The sequence below is a fragment of the Pseudophryne corroboree genome, chromosome 8 (assembly GCF_028390025.1).
Source record: "Pseudophryne corroboree isolate aPseCor3 chromosome 8, aPseCor3.hap2, whole genome shotgun sequence".
Lineage (NCBI taxonomy): Eukaryota > Metazoa > Chordata > Amphibia > Anura > Myobatrachidae > Pseudophryne > Pseudophryne corroboree.
In genome coordinates this window covers 17206930-17222551 of record NC_086451.1, presented here as the reverse complement: position 1 = coordinate 17222551, position 15622 = coordinate 17206930, and the positions used below count along the sequence as shown (strand labels likewise).

The window sequence follows — 15622 nt, the reverse complement described above, 5'->3', positions numbered from 1 at the left end:
ACTTGCAAACAGAAATTAATACCAAGGCCGTTTGATTCCAGCGGTCCCATCAATCTCCTGGTGACGAATCAGCCGCCTTGGCCAACATCACATACTCTACACCTGTCTAATTAGCTCCTGGGGACAGCTATAGGCTGCTGCAAAACAGGTGCCTCTGCCATTCCTGAGCTGTCCGGCCCCGCAATGCTTATATTGGATGAGCATCTTAAAACACCGCTAGCAGCTATTATGATGGATAGGGGAAATCATGTGACAACACACAAGGACACCATTGCTCAGTTCAGCGTCTAGGATAGAATGGAGGCGATAATAGCATTCATTGGTGATGTGCAATAAATTACTCTATAATTGTGAAACGCGTCGGGTTTTATCTTTTAACAATTATGCAGACTCTAGAAAGGTGGGTTTTTTGGGGTTTTTTCTAAGTATGCTTGAAAATTTAGATGCTTTAAATACATCAATACAAATTTACTGTAACTCATATGACCTTTTGTGTGTTTGGCGAATGTGACACGAATTGTAAAGTAAAATTGGAATTGCACTTATAAAGTTTATTACAACAGCGCCCCCAGTGGACAGAGTTATTACACTGTAGACTTTGTGCACTACACATCATTTCTCATTATAAATCGCATTTTATTCTTTCAGGACTGGGGACTGCATGTTATAACTGTACAGTAAAAGGAAGGAAACAGCTAAGTACCCAGGAATTCCCCCTTCACCATTGTAATATTTATCTATGTGTGCACAAAGCACGAGACGGCCAGTGACATTGGAATTCATTAGGTGAAACTCTGAGGGCACTTCTCACCCCACAACAAACCAACCGCCTGCTAACCGCTGCTTGAACTGAGCTATAGAGAACATAACAGAGATGTTTTGCACCTTACGTCACTGGTGGATCACTGTCCAAAGACTGCCAGGAGCACAGAATCAATACCCACTCATCCACGGCCTGTCTGCACTTGTTATATAGGATACATTCCATCCACTAGTACCAGGAAATCTCCTACACACAAATCTGGCCCGTACACTTGTCTAATATCCAGACAGTTAGGATTCATTTGTTTTATATGACTTTTATTATATGAGTGTTTATTCACATGAATATTGTATGTTGAGACTTATCAGCGAACTCTCAACAGCGAGGAGACTATCTGCCGAAGTTTCCTGCGAGATGTCCGTAGGAGCCACCGTATAATCAAATCAAAGCTTCCCAATTAAGGCGATCTATTCATCAAAATGCAAAACGCGTCAAGAACAATGATTTTCTTGAAACTGTTCTTTAGCTCTACGATTTATAATTAAAATGTCACTGGAGCATTTTTTTCTTTTACTATAATTCCCCAGCGTTCTCCTGAGAAGCGAAAGCAGGACATCGGTGCTTGCTTTGTATGGCGAAGCTCTCAACGCATTTCACTATTATTGGAACCACCTCCCACCTCAGGAGGCGCAGAGTGGAAGTAACACCACCCACCCTGTTTCCTCATCAGTTTCAGCTACTCCCAGAAGTTATTATCTCATTCTCTGATCATTTATTAACAGTTTTCTATACAGCACAGCATATAACATTGCGGTTTACAATTAGATCAACAGTGATAGAATAAAACTGGGTAAAAACAGAGACACAGGGGTAGGAAGGCGAGTGACATGACCAGCGCCATTTGTCCACAAACACACATTTATACATACGTGCTGCATAACTGTACAACTCTGCTTTAATACAAGAGACACCCATGCAATGAAAGACACCCCCTTGTCAGCACCAACATCTCGACGACTGTTATGCCGACATGGTCACTATTCCCAATAATAATCCGAGTGGATTGTTAAGTATGAAAAAGTTTTTTTTTTTTTAAAGAATTTAAAAAAAAAAAAAGCTCATGTCGGCCTTTTGACCTGTCAACCTAGAACATGGCGACTTAGAGACCCTGTCGACCAATAGTGGTCGACCTAGAGACCGGTTCCCATAATCATCATTATTATGACCTTTTAATTAAAAAGCGCTGACATATTACTCAATGCTGTACACTTAAGCGATCAATTACCACAGATCACATAAAATGCTATAAGGGTATAGGCGGCCCTGTGCAAATGAGCTCACAATCTAAGGGGTGCAGAAACACATAAGGTAGTGGATTAGGAATTGGTGGGCAAACGCAAGAGATTTCCATCCAAATAACTATGCAGCCAAACAATGCTAAAAGTTTAAAGGGGACAATGAACCCTACAGAGACCGCTATAGTGCGTCCCAGAGACAAAACCATTGTGGAAAATGTCAGAAAACATCCATCTCCGATATATACAAGATCCCTACAAACCAGATCGTCTTTGGACAATAATGACGCAAACAAATGACTTGGTAAAATGACACTTATTAAGACAACACATCACAGATAGGCTACACTGTCAGTCATTTGTGTCCAGCATACAACACTCATTGTATCGCACTTTGCGTGGAAGTAACAGGCAGCTGCGAATGAGCAGTTCACAGAATGGAGCCAACAAAGTGCATGAGACGGAACTGCGCCCTACAACAGTACGTACCGCGTATAAAACATCCCCTACAGGCAACCGTGGACAATAATATACGTAAAAGTCTGCGTATGACTGAGCTAAACACGGATACTCCTGGACCTGATGACGTATCCTGTAGAGAACGCAGGAATTTATATGTAGGGTGGTGCTCTCTATCCCCCATCGCTCTGGATGGATTGTAGTAGCGGTTTGTAGTTTCCTGGGAACTACAAGCTCCTTACAGCCTACATAGGCTACAGGCCAGAGGTTTCACCCACAGCGAGTTATCTGACCACCCCTTAGACAACGTGGGGATACTTCCAGCGGCCTCTGATGGATGGAAGACTAAACACGCCACAAAGGATTAAATACCATGGAAACATAAATAATATACTATATGATTTACATGTGAGATCCGGATTTTTCTGCAAGAAGTAACGTGAATAAACGCTTATTATATAAAGAGATGACGACACGTAAGATGATGGAAGAGCGTCGCTGGAGGACAAGCTGCCTCTATATAAATAAAGGGAGACTATAGCGGAAATGAGTAAATCTGGAGACGTTACTTGCATTCTGTGACTTACAATGCAGCATGAAGTATAAAGAGTCACAAGGAAGGGGAAGCGAGTACATGTTATAGATGAATGCGTGGGGTCAGGATCATTTGGAAGGTTTATACAGATCATCGCTTACAGGGAATACTGGAAATCAGCGCAAAGTGATGAGGTTACAGGGGAGGGACCTGAATGTCAGAGGGGTGCAAAGATCACACAGCCATGGCAAATATCCTAGATCTAATTATGGGAGTGCGAAGGGTCACTAATAGGGGGTAATTAATGTACACCAATGGCAGATTATATCACTGTAGAAAACGTAATGTGGGACAAGCAGCTTCCTTCATTTAATGATTAAAGGATTAATGGTGTTCTCAATGCTGAGAAATACAGGCAAGTACTTATCCATCATGCAATACCTTCAGGGAGGTGTCCGATTGGCTCCATAGTTATTCTGCAGCAGGGTAGCATCCCCACACATACAGCTAATAAGATCTATCTTCAGCGTAAAGAAGAACAAGGAGTCCTGGGAGTGATGATATGGCCTCCACAGAGCCCTGAACTAAACATCATGGAGTCTGTCTGGGATTACATGAAGAGACAGAAGGATTTGAGTAAGCCTACATCCACAGAAGATCTGTGGTTAGTCCTCCAAGATGTTTGGGACAACCTCCCTGCAGAGTTCATTCAAAGACTGTGTGCAAGTGTACCTAGAGCAGAGGTTCTCAAACTCGGTCCTCAGGACCCCACACAGTGCATGTTTTGCAGGTAACCCAGCAGGTGCACAGGTGTATTAATAACTCACTGACACATTGTAAAAGGTCCACAGGTGGAGCTAATTATTTCACTTGCGATTCTGTTAAGAGACCTGCAAAACATGCACTGTGTGGGGTCCTGAGGACCGAGTTTGAGAACCTGTGACCTAGAGGAAGTGATGCTGTTTTGAAGGCAAAGTGTGGTCACAGCAAATATTGATTTGATTTCTCTTCTGTTCACTCACTTTGCATTTTGTTAATTGACAATAAAATATTAAGACTTCTAGTTTTTAAAGCATTCTTACTTTGCAGCATTTTTCCCACACCCAGGGTCGGACTGGCCCACAGGGATACAGGGGAAACCACCGGTGCCCCCCCCTCCTCTAGGGATCATACTTTGCACTTGAATTACACATTATACATATGTTACATTATACTGCACAGGGCTATGGTGTACTCTCTATAGTGTTATTAATCTGGTACATTATAATGCATGCACTAGCAGTATTTGCTATATATATGTATCAAGGGGCCCAAAACATGCACTACTGGTTAGCCAAGCCTCTAAGTATGGGCCCCTATCACTGCATTTCCCCGGTTGGCCCTCCATGCCCCAGTCCGACACTGCCCACACCTGCCTAACACTTTTGCACAGTATTGTATATATCATCTATATCCCCACACACATCATACACCTATTAGGCTGAGAAAGAGGGCGACACCTGTGCAGACACATATATACATATAATACATAGATATGAGAGAGACACACGTACATATACTCAGAGGCTGCTACAGACAGAAGCCGCAGTGTGAGACGTCTTGCTCCAGCCTAGCAATAATCGCCTCCGCTCGGCTGGGAACGTGGGGATGAGAAGCCTTATAAATAGATAGGTGACGACTTGTGCTAGTTCCAGAGAGGGAAACTGCTGAAATTCACAGAATTACATTTGGATTCAGCAAGTCCAAACTGGGTCAGGCAAGAGGTGTTATAAGATGTAGATGAGATTATCAGAGAATGATAGACACCTGCACACAGCCGCCCCCCCTCCCCCCATCATGTCACAGAGCCAGGCATGGCAGAGGAAATAAGGGTAGCCCCCTGCCTGCGCAGACTGGCTGCAAATGCAGGCGCACCGCCATGATTTTTCTTGCAGTGGGTGCGTGTGACATCACGATGCCGCCCTGAAAAACCGCCCGGACTTGCCCGCATTTCAGTCAACACGCACCCGCAAAGCCTCGTCACCATCCGCGAACGCCTCTGCCTGTCAGTCAGGCAGAGGCGTTCACATCACTCCGAGGCAGCGCGCAGAAAGGGGCCTGCGCGCCTATATTCGGTGCAATGCGATCGCATTAGCGATGCAACCTGAATAAGGACCTATATATTTTCTAAATACTGTACCAAAGAAACACTGTTGAAATGTCAAAATGTTCACCATCGCTGGGCCTCCCACAGAGCACAGTCACACAGTCTATGCAGCAGGTTAGTGTGTGATTGGATAGTGATGTCACAGTGAGCAGAGTACAGTCACACAGTCTATGCAGCAGGTTAGTGTGTGATTGGATAGTGATGTCACAGTGAGCAGAGTACAGTCACACAGTCTGTGTAGCAGGTTAGTGTGTGATTGGATGGTGATGTCACAGTGAGCAGAGCACAGTCACACAGTCTATGCAGCAGGTTAGTGTGTGATTGGATAGTGATGTCACAGTGAGCAGAGCACAGTCACACAGTCTATACAGCATGTTAGTGTGTGTGATTGGATGATGATGACACAGTAATCAGTCATGCAGTACAGGTTAGGGTGATATCACAGAGTGAATGCAGTCGTCACACAGTCTATGCAGCAGGTTAGTGTGTGATTGGATGGTGATGTTACAGTGAGCAGAGTACAGTCACACAGTCTATGCAGCAGGTTAGTGTGTGATTGGATGGTGATGTTACAGTGAGCAGAGTACAGTCACACAGTCTATGTAGCAGGTTAGTGTGTGATTGGATGGTGATGTTACAGTGAGCAGAGTACAGTCACACAGTCTATGCAGCAGGTTAGTGTGTGATTGGATGGTGATGTCACAGTGTGAGCTCCCTCACAGTCTATTGAGTAGTCAATTCTGAACTGATGGGAATGTCACAGAGGGGTCAATACAATTCAACGCGTATTGAATAGCGCCGGGAGGGAGCTCCCAGAATTATTCAATTCAGCATGATGCGGTCTCTGACACAGGGTTTCTTCTGGTCCCCCTTCAGGCGTGTGACCAGAAATCTGACAAAACTAGAGGGGTCATTCCGAGTTGTTCGCTCGGTAAAAATCTTCGCATCGCAGCGATTTTCCGCTTAATGCGCATGCGCAATGTCCGCACTGCGACTGCGCCAAGTAAATTTGCTATGCACTTAGGAATTTTACTCACGGCTTTTTCATCGTTCTGGCGATCGTAATGTGATTGACAGGAAATGGGTGTTACTGGGCGGAAACAGGCCGTTTTATGGGCGTGTGGGGAAAAACGCTACCGTTTCCGGAAAAAACGCAGGAGTGGCTGGAGAAACGGGGGAGTGTCTGGCCGAACGCTGGGTGTGTTTGTGACGTCAAACCAGGAACGACAAGCACTGAACTGATCGCAGATGCCGAGTAAGTCTGAAGCTACTCAGAAACTGCTACGAGGTGTGTAATCGCAATATTGCGAATACATCGTTCGCAATTTTAAGATGCTAAGATTCACTCCCAGTAGGCGGCGGCTTAGCGTGAGCAAATCTGCTAAAATTCACTTGCGAGCGAACAACTCGGAATGACCCCCTAGGTCCGCGAAGTAGTTTTGTGATCTAGCATCGCGGCGAGGCAGTTTAGTCTGGGAGTACGGGCGGTCTCCGATTTAACATAGCATTGCACTGAATTGAATAGCTCCAGGAGCCCCCTTCCCCCTTGACAAAGTAATGTAGGTGGGAACCCCCATGCCAAGGGGTAGTGATGGCGCCTGTTAGTATAAAAAAAATTACATAATAATATAATAGCAAACTGCGAATCGGCTCCACAGTGGGGTGCAATTGTAACACGGGGGGGGGGGGGGGGGGGGGGGCAAGGAGGGGCGTTCCCAAATATATCCCTGGGAAGATGGCATGCTGCCGCCGCCAGGCACAGAACAGGTATACTGGGGTTGGGTGGGATGGGGTAGCGGACCAACCCCCCCACCGGGCACCTCCAGCAGACCGGCCAATTTGTATGTGGCCAGAACCCCCCCCCCCCCCCTCTGCATCACTGTCCCCATTGTGAGACAGTGATCACGTTACCGGAATACAGTATAGATTCAACAGAGAGTTTGCATTCCCACATGATTTTGGGGTGAGATTGGGGACAAGTTGATGTGCCGCTGCTGGTGAACAGACTTAGCCCCTATATGTGACTCTCATACTCTGTGTGAGTACTGGACCCCGGCCACCTGGAATACTGAATCATCAATAAGACAAAAGACAGGTAAGAAGAGCAGCTCTAGATTACCTGCAAAAGCAGACGGAACTATACATGCGCTGTGGACTATGCTGGCGACATATTAATAAATGGTGGTGATAATAGTACCATTGCCACAACCTAGGTAGATGCACGGGGAACCAGGGTGTGCTGAGTGACGTAACTGCGGCATGCTACCAAAATGAGAGTGTCGGTCACGGACATGGAGGGGCACCACCTGCCCGCTCCTAACTTGTGCGGCTGCCGGGTACTACTCCTCACCTGTATGTAATGGACTGGTGGTGCGGTCGTGGGAATGATGGATGCAGCTCCGTTGCTGCTCCATGCTGGGTAAGATGGGGTGGCATCTGTTGGAGGGATAAGGGTATCACTCTCCGACCCTGGCACAGTCCACGCAGAAGAGGCCTGTACAGGAGCTGCCCAGCTGTGTGTCGCCGCCAGGAGCTCTTTAATCTACTAATGAAACATTTACTTTTCCATAAGCGAGTTACTGTATTCTTGCAATACACCGACATGCCGACTGATCGCTCCCATCATCAAGTAGGACTAAGGCTAGATAACACCCCTGAACGATTTCACTCAAGATGACACCGACTTTGGCGACTTCCAGAGCGTAGAAATGAAATCCTCAGATTTGGAGTGGACACTCGGATCCGGTCATTTGTCCTGAGATAGTCACATACTGTAGGTGACGTTACTAAATGTACTATCAGCAGAAACGGACAGAGACGACCGGAAGGTCATACACAATACAAAATGTGCACGATATGAGCTCGCCGTGCTGGAGGAACGCGGCAGATCAGATCTGATCATCCGATCGCTTCTGAAACGATAAATCGCAATGAGCGGCTACACATCGCCTGATTATTGCACAGTGTGTACCCAGCTTAGCACACAGGTAATGTATTATTTGTGGGCATCACTACAGAATCTACGTAAGTAAATGGTCGTTACCCTTCCGTGGCGGTCTGCTGCGACTCCTGGACCTGCTCCTCTGTCGCTGCAGCTGGGACCGTCCCAGGAACCTGTAGTAATAGGACGGTCTGCAGGACGGTTTCCTAGTCACTGACATGATGGTCCTTGCTCGTTAATAATCCACAGAGGAATACATAGGTCTGCCAGCACTGTCCGCAGCTGGGTAGAGCGGCGAGCCGGGAATACAACGTCCTCTTTGGGATGAGGAGGCCAGGGCTGGGAAGGTGACAGCTCCGGATGGATCCTGCACACTGAGAGCTCAGGAAAGTTTCACAATCTTCCGTATATTGTCCCACAGCAGCTTCCAATGAGACGCCTGGCCTCAGCTAGTGAGCCTGCAGGGGAGAGTGTGAACGAGAGGGGGAGGGATGGGCGAGAGGTAACTCACACCCCAGGCTTCCCTCTCTCAGCCAACACAGCTTCTGCTTTCCCACAGTGTGCAGGAATAGCACACACAGAACTACACAGGAGATAAGTCTGTCAGTGTACTAAGGGGGTGCGTCATCTAAACACGGATCACTCCAACCACTGAGCCATCACTGGTCACACAGACGAGCCGAGTGGCTCTGATCTGCCGTCACATTCTACGTTTCACTACTGCGGAAGGATGCACACAAAGCACAGTCACATAATGTAAGGAGACGGGGAACGCTGCCGGGAGCTGGTGTCACTGAGTCTCTACATTAGCAGCTAATAGGGATTACACACAAAGAACACACACAAACGTATTATGCGTCCATATGAATGTTGCCTGCAGCACTCACTAACGTGCGTTGGAGATATTATAATGGTATCCGGACTCTGGGTCGACACCTATTAGGCCGACAGCGACTAGGTCACAGTAGAAATAGGTCGACACTAGAAATAGGTGGACACAACCATTACGTTGACATGAACAAGGCCGACATGTTTTAACTTTTGCATACTTTACGATCCACGTGGACTACGACTGGAAACGGTAACCGGTGCAGAGCGCAGCGGTAGCGGAGCGAGGCACCTTGCCCAAAGCATGGAGAGCGAAGCGAGCCGTGCGAGGGGACGCGGTGCACTAATTGGGGTTCCTGGTTACTGTTTGGAGAAAACGACACCAAAAAAACATGAAAAACTCATGTCGACTTAATGGCCACGTCGACCTATAAACTGTCGACCCTGAGTCCCATAAAATATATATATATATATATATATATACACACACACACATATAAATATATATATATATATATATATACACACACATACACATATACATATACACACACACATATACATATCTATATATATTCTGTGGCTGCTGACTTCAAGCCTGCATTTCACCTGGTTTTAATCAGCCACAGAACCTGTGTAATTCCTGAATGTCCCGTATATATAGATATACACACACACACACACACACACACACACACACACATACATACGTCTGTCTTCTGTATCATATATACAAATCAGATGATGTTATGATGGGTGTGGGTGATACAGATCATTAAGCCCCGCCCCTCAAGGCATAATTCTAATTAACAGTTATTTATATAGTGCCGGCATATTCCTCTACAATTGGGTACAGTAATAAAACAGGACAGGGTAATAACAGACTGACGCAATGGTGGCGGTTCTGAAGCGACAACTCATGAATCCGGTCATATTGGCTCCGCCCCTTCCCCATGGGCCCGCGATCCCCAGCATTATGCGCCCCGCTCCTGCTCACTTTATTAGGAAGTGGGCAGGATGCGGGAGAACTGGCTTCTCTTCCGGCAGTCTGGCGGAATCCCAGTACGTCCCAGCGCCCACAGAGCTGGCACTCGGGGACGTAACTAGGGGCGACACAAGGAGCGGACAGTCGGCTCTCCATATCGCTGTGCCAGGAATGATACTGGGGAATATTTGGGGTGTTGCAGCCCTATACATGGCGCTTGCACTAGATAGTGCCTCGCTGTTCTTACAAGTGTTTATCCGGGGAGCGTCTGACACACTTCTGGCAGACACATGTTCCTGGAATTGTTACAGCTCCATCCACACGTCACTAACACAACAGTGTGTTGAGTGTTCAATTATACATCAAAGCCTTCCATCTCACCAAAGGAGCTTGCAATCTACCGCCAGTCTTCCGTGCTGAAGAGATTGCCTCTCTCTCTCTCAGGAATTAAGTGGAATTTCAAATTACATTGAGGCGTATTTACTATCAGCTCACAGACTAAGCTGTGGGAGAGAGGGAATACCAGGACACACAGAGCAAGGGTATTCCACACAACCATCAGGTGATTGCGGGAACACGGATATTGTACATACAGGTGGTAGTATCAGTGTCTCTGACCCTGGGTATAATATACACAGGGTTTCCCCTTATGTAGCAGACAGGACCGGGGAACCTACCTGCAGGACAGTACAGAATGGCAGCCACACCTCACATTTATTACAGACTCCGCAGGAAGATAAAACGGACTGGCAGCTCTAAATCCAGCTTCAAAGGGGCTAAACCGCGCAGGATTGGGAGTAAGAGGTTCAGCGTGTTTCTCTGCACACAGACAATGGGATAAAAGACATTTCCTCCGCTTCACTCACATGTTCTCTATTTGCTGTAACAAGCTCAGAAAAGGCTGGTGAACAGCCCGGGCCGGGGTCTCACATACAGGAGGCTGCGGACGGGCAAGAGCTGGACAGCAGGAAGCGATTACAGACCACCCCGTAGACCACTCAGTCCAAACTTATGTTCATGGGTTTACACAGCAGGAATAGGGATGTTGGGGTCAACACAATGGTGAATCCGCAATCCCTATTAGTATACTATTCCACAGGGGTCACCCATCGAAAAAATAGTGATAAAAGAGCTATTTATATCCAGAAAAATCCATATACCTGGGAACAAGAAGGAGCAAACCGGTCTGTATAGACTCAATCTGATTGGGTGACCTCTTCCAACCAATCCGAAACCACAGGAATAGCATCACATTCCATCCCGTCCTATTTCCTTAACGTTTGAGAGGTTTCTTGTGATGTGTGAACGGTTTTTAGAATCTACCTGCACTTTCACATAGCCCCCAACAATTTCAGCCGGGGATTCAGTATCCTCTTCATGTTGGTGCAATAAGATGGTGCAAAGTAATGCAGATTACATGATCATTTTCCAAGTGTGAGCTTCCTCCAGCATGATGCACATCACTGTATAACATTCAGCTGCTTTCTCACATCACTGCCCGTCACATGCAGCCTGTCCTCACTCGTCTCCTGAAATACTCTGTGCTGCTGGGGACCCTGCTCCTACCACTATATAACTCTCAGTCTGTGGCTTCCTGCTGCTTCCATTCCCCTCCTCACATCATGTCACTGCCCCTGTCACATGCAGCCCTGTCCTCACTGACACATCACTCATCTCCTGATATACTCTGTGCTGCTGGGGACCCTGCTCCTCTCACTATATAACTCTCAGTCTCTGGCTTCCTGCTGCCTCCATTCCCCTCCTCACATCACTGTATAACATTCAGCTGCTTTCTCACATCACTGCCCGTCACATGCAGCCCTGTCCTCACTCATCTCCTGATATACTCTGTGCTGCTGGGGACCCTGCTCCTACCACTATATAACTCTCAGTTTGTGGCTTCCTGCTGACTCCATTCCCCTCCTCACATCATGTCACTGCCCCTGTCACATGCAGCCCTGTCCTCACTGACACATCATTCATCTCCTGATATACTCTGTGCTGCTGCAGACCCTGCTCCTCCCACTATATAACTCTCAGTCTGTGGCTTCCTGCTGCCTCCATTCCCCTCCTCACATCATGTCACTGCCCCTGTCACATGCAGCCCTGTCCTCACTGACACATCACTCATCTCCTGATATACTCTGTGCTGCTGGGGACACTGCTCCTCCTTCTATATAACTTGGTTATTCCTGCTGGAATTTGATTGGGTGCAAATTGTTCAGTCACACCTGAAATCCGCTGTCAGATGTACAGAAAGTAGCACATGATTACGGAGTTGCCTAATACAAAGTATCATGTAAGCGCTCTGATCCTGATTATATCACTGCGGCTACTAGAAAAGACAACTGGGGTGTATTCAATCTTCAAAGCTTAACTGTACGATATTAGTGTTGGCACCCTTACCCACCCATCCACCTGTAAAATGCCTGCACGGTCACATCTGGAGCAATAGAACACAGGGTAATGATGACACAATGAGGTCTATCTCTATAGATCACAATGAGCTTCTTGTGTGCTACCGACTTACAGGAGAACACAATGGTGAAACCCGCACGCAGATGAATCACGGTTCATCATGGGAGAAGAACAGCGGCCCCAGGTCACAGACCCGACACACAGAACAGTGCAGGTATTTATACAATGGGTGTTTACCAATAAAGCACAACAGCAGCCTACAGATAAAACGCCATCACTAAACGCAGCTGAGGAGCGCCTCATGGGGTACAAGGCGGCTTCTCCATACTGAAGTCTAATTGCTACAATTATGTTAGATTTACTGGCTGCAATAATCTGCCTGAAACCCCCTTACGCCTGTTCCCTTTATTCAGCGCACAGTATATCTCTGACGATCCTGCAGAATGATAACAGTTACACTGTAACCATCATCTAATGCGCTCTCTGTATACTTAACTGGTGGGTAAATTATACTGATCTGAGGAAGGGACGGGGAGGTCGGGAGACATTATTATAGCATGAGACATATTACACTAACTGGATGGGATGATTCAGGCTAGGAGTAAAGTATTCATGGTAATAATGGAGACATATCTCTACAATGTAGGTTTATAGCGCTTACAATTACATCAACTGAATGCTCATACAATTAGGGACAGGACACAATTACTGTATATTAGGCAGGATTACATAGCAGTCACGTCGCAGACCCGGGTACACAGAGTGCTTATTCTAACACATAAAACACATTGTGAGCTCATTCCTACAGTAAAAATCTTCTTACAGAGCACCTGTTACCTACACACAACACAGTGACTGGATAGGCTGCGCTCTCAGTGATGTCACTGGCTCCTAGTGACTGGATAGGCTGCACTCCCAGTGATGTCACTGGCTCCTAGTGACTGGATAGGCTGCACTCTCAGTGATGTCAATGGCTCCTAGTGACTGGATAGGCTGCGCCCTCAGTGATGTCCCTGGCTCCTAGTGACTGGATAGGCTGCACTCTCCGTGATGTCACTGGTTCCTAGTGACTGGATAGGCTGCACTCTCAGTGATGTCACTGGCTCCTAGTGACTGGATAGGCTGCACTCTCAGTGATGTCACTGGCTCCTAGTGACTGGATAGGCTGCACTCTCAGTGATGTCACTGGCTCCTAGTGACTGGATAGGCTGCACTCTCAGTGATGTCACTGGCTCCTAGTGACTGGATAGGCCGCACTCTCAGTGATGTCACTGGCTCCTAGTGACTGGATAGGCCGCACTCTCAGTGATGTCACTGGCTCCTAGTGACTGGATAGGCTGCACTCTCAGTGATGTCACTGGCTCCTAGTGACTGGATAGGCCGCACTCTCAGTGATGTCACTGGCTCCTAGTAACTGGATAGACCGCACTCTCAGTGATGTCACTGGCTCCTAGTGACTGGATAGGCCACGCTCTCAGTGATGTACCTGGCTCCTAGTGACTGGATAGGCTGCACTATCAGTGATGTCACTGGCTCCTAGTGACTGGATAGGCCACGCTCTCAGTGATGTCACTGGCTCCTAGTGACTGGATAGGCTGCACTCTCAGTGATGTCACTGGCTCCTAGTGACTGGATAGGCTGCGCTCTCAGTGATGTCACTGGCTCCTAGTTACTGGATAGGCTGCGCCCTCAGTGATGTCCCTGGCTCCTAGTGACTGGATAGGCCGCGCTCTCAGTGTTGTCACTGGCTCCTAATGACTGGATAGGCTGCGCCCTCAGTGATGTCCCTGGCTCCTAGTGACTGGATAGGCCGCGCTCTCAGTGTTGTCACTGGCTCCTAGTGACTGGATAGGCCGCGCTCTCAGTGATGTCACTGGCTCCTAGTGACTGGATAGGCCACGCTCTCAGTGATGTACCTGGCTCCTAGTGACTGGATAGGCTGCGCCCTCAGTGATGTCCCTGGCTCCTAGTGACTGGATAGGCTGCGCCCTCAGTGATGTCCCTGGCTCATAGTGACTGGATAGGCCGCACTTTGATGTCACTGGCTCCTAGTGACTGGATAGGCTGCATTCTCAGTGATGTCCCTGGCTCCTAGTGACTGGATAGGCTGCACTCTCCGTGATGTAACTGGCTCCTAGTGACTGGATAGGCTGCGCTCCCAGTGAGGTCACTGGCTCCTAGTTACTGGATAGGCTGCACTCCCAGTGATGTCACTGGCTCCTAGTGACTGGATAGGCTGCCCTCCCAGTGATGTCACTGGCTCCTAGTGACTGGATAGGCTGCACTCTCAGTGATGTCACTGGCTCCTAGTGACTGGATAGGCTGCACTCCCAGTGATGTCACTGGCTCCTAGTGACTGGATAGGCTGCACTTCCAGTGATGTCACTGGCTCCTAGTGAATTCTCATGAATTCAAATCAGATTATGAAATCACTGCCTCCTCTAGCACTGTGTGCAGGTGATATACTTTATCCCCTTCGCTGCTGGTTTAGTTTGACCCTTCTTGAGCTGGTTTAAGTTCCAACATCAGTATCCGTATTTATTTATACAGTAGGTACTCAAATCATACTCCTCCTCCCCCCCCCCCCCCCCCAGACAACTTTGAATTAAAAAAAATATCATTAGCATGCAAATTCTCCTCACAAGGCACATATATCTAGTCCCAAACAGGTTTGTTTTATTGAAATTGCAAGAAACGGACTAAAAGGAAATGTGTATTATATATATACTAGGCAGGGCCAGATTAAGCATGGTGGGGGCCCTGGGCAGTGAAGTTGTGGGGGCCCACAGTACAGCAGATGACAGACCCCTGAGTCCCCCCTTACACACACACATACACCCATGCTGCACACAGCACACACACATACACCCATGCTGCACACAACACACACACACATACGCGCACGCTACCTGTCCGTCCAGCGGATGCCGGAGTCAGGGCCCTCACACCCAGGAGTGTAATAGTCTCCCCCCTCCCGGCGGCTCAGCTTAGCTGTTCATTAACAGCGCCGCCGAGGTGTTCCTTGCACAGCATTTAATAGTCTCACAGGATGCTGCATTGAAATCCCGCGAGACTATGAAATGCTGTTGTCACAACTGAGGGCCTGAGCTGACGGGAGGCAGCCTCAGTTGTAGGGGCTGAGATGTACCGGAACCTGGGAGGTTGTATCAGACCCCCGGACATGTAAGTAACATGAATAACAACTGCCCGAAGGCGTGACCACGACAACTTGGATAAAAGTCAATGATGTTT

General features: G+C 47.6%; 1 protein-coding gene across 7 annotated transcripts in view; it reads right to left on the bottom strand.

The window, feature by feature from the left end:
- Positions 1-15622, bottom strand: part of DAB2IP (DAB2 interacting protein) — a 1128147-nt gene that overhangs the window by 666093 nt on the left and 446432 nt on the right. For 2 of the 7 annotated variants that reach the window (XM_063935967.1, XM_063935965.1), the window contains exon 1: positions 8242-8356. The exons of 3 other annotated variants lie outside the window; for them this stretch is intronic. The gene's annotated coding sequence lies outside the window, so the exon portion shown is untranslated. Of the gene's footprint in view, positions 1-8241; positions 8357-15622 lie in introns of those variants that run through there. 2 more of the 7 variants (XM_063935964.1, XM_063935970.1) reach the window with 2 other exon arrangements.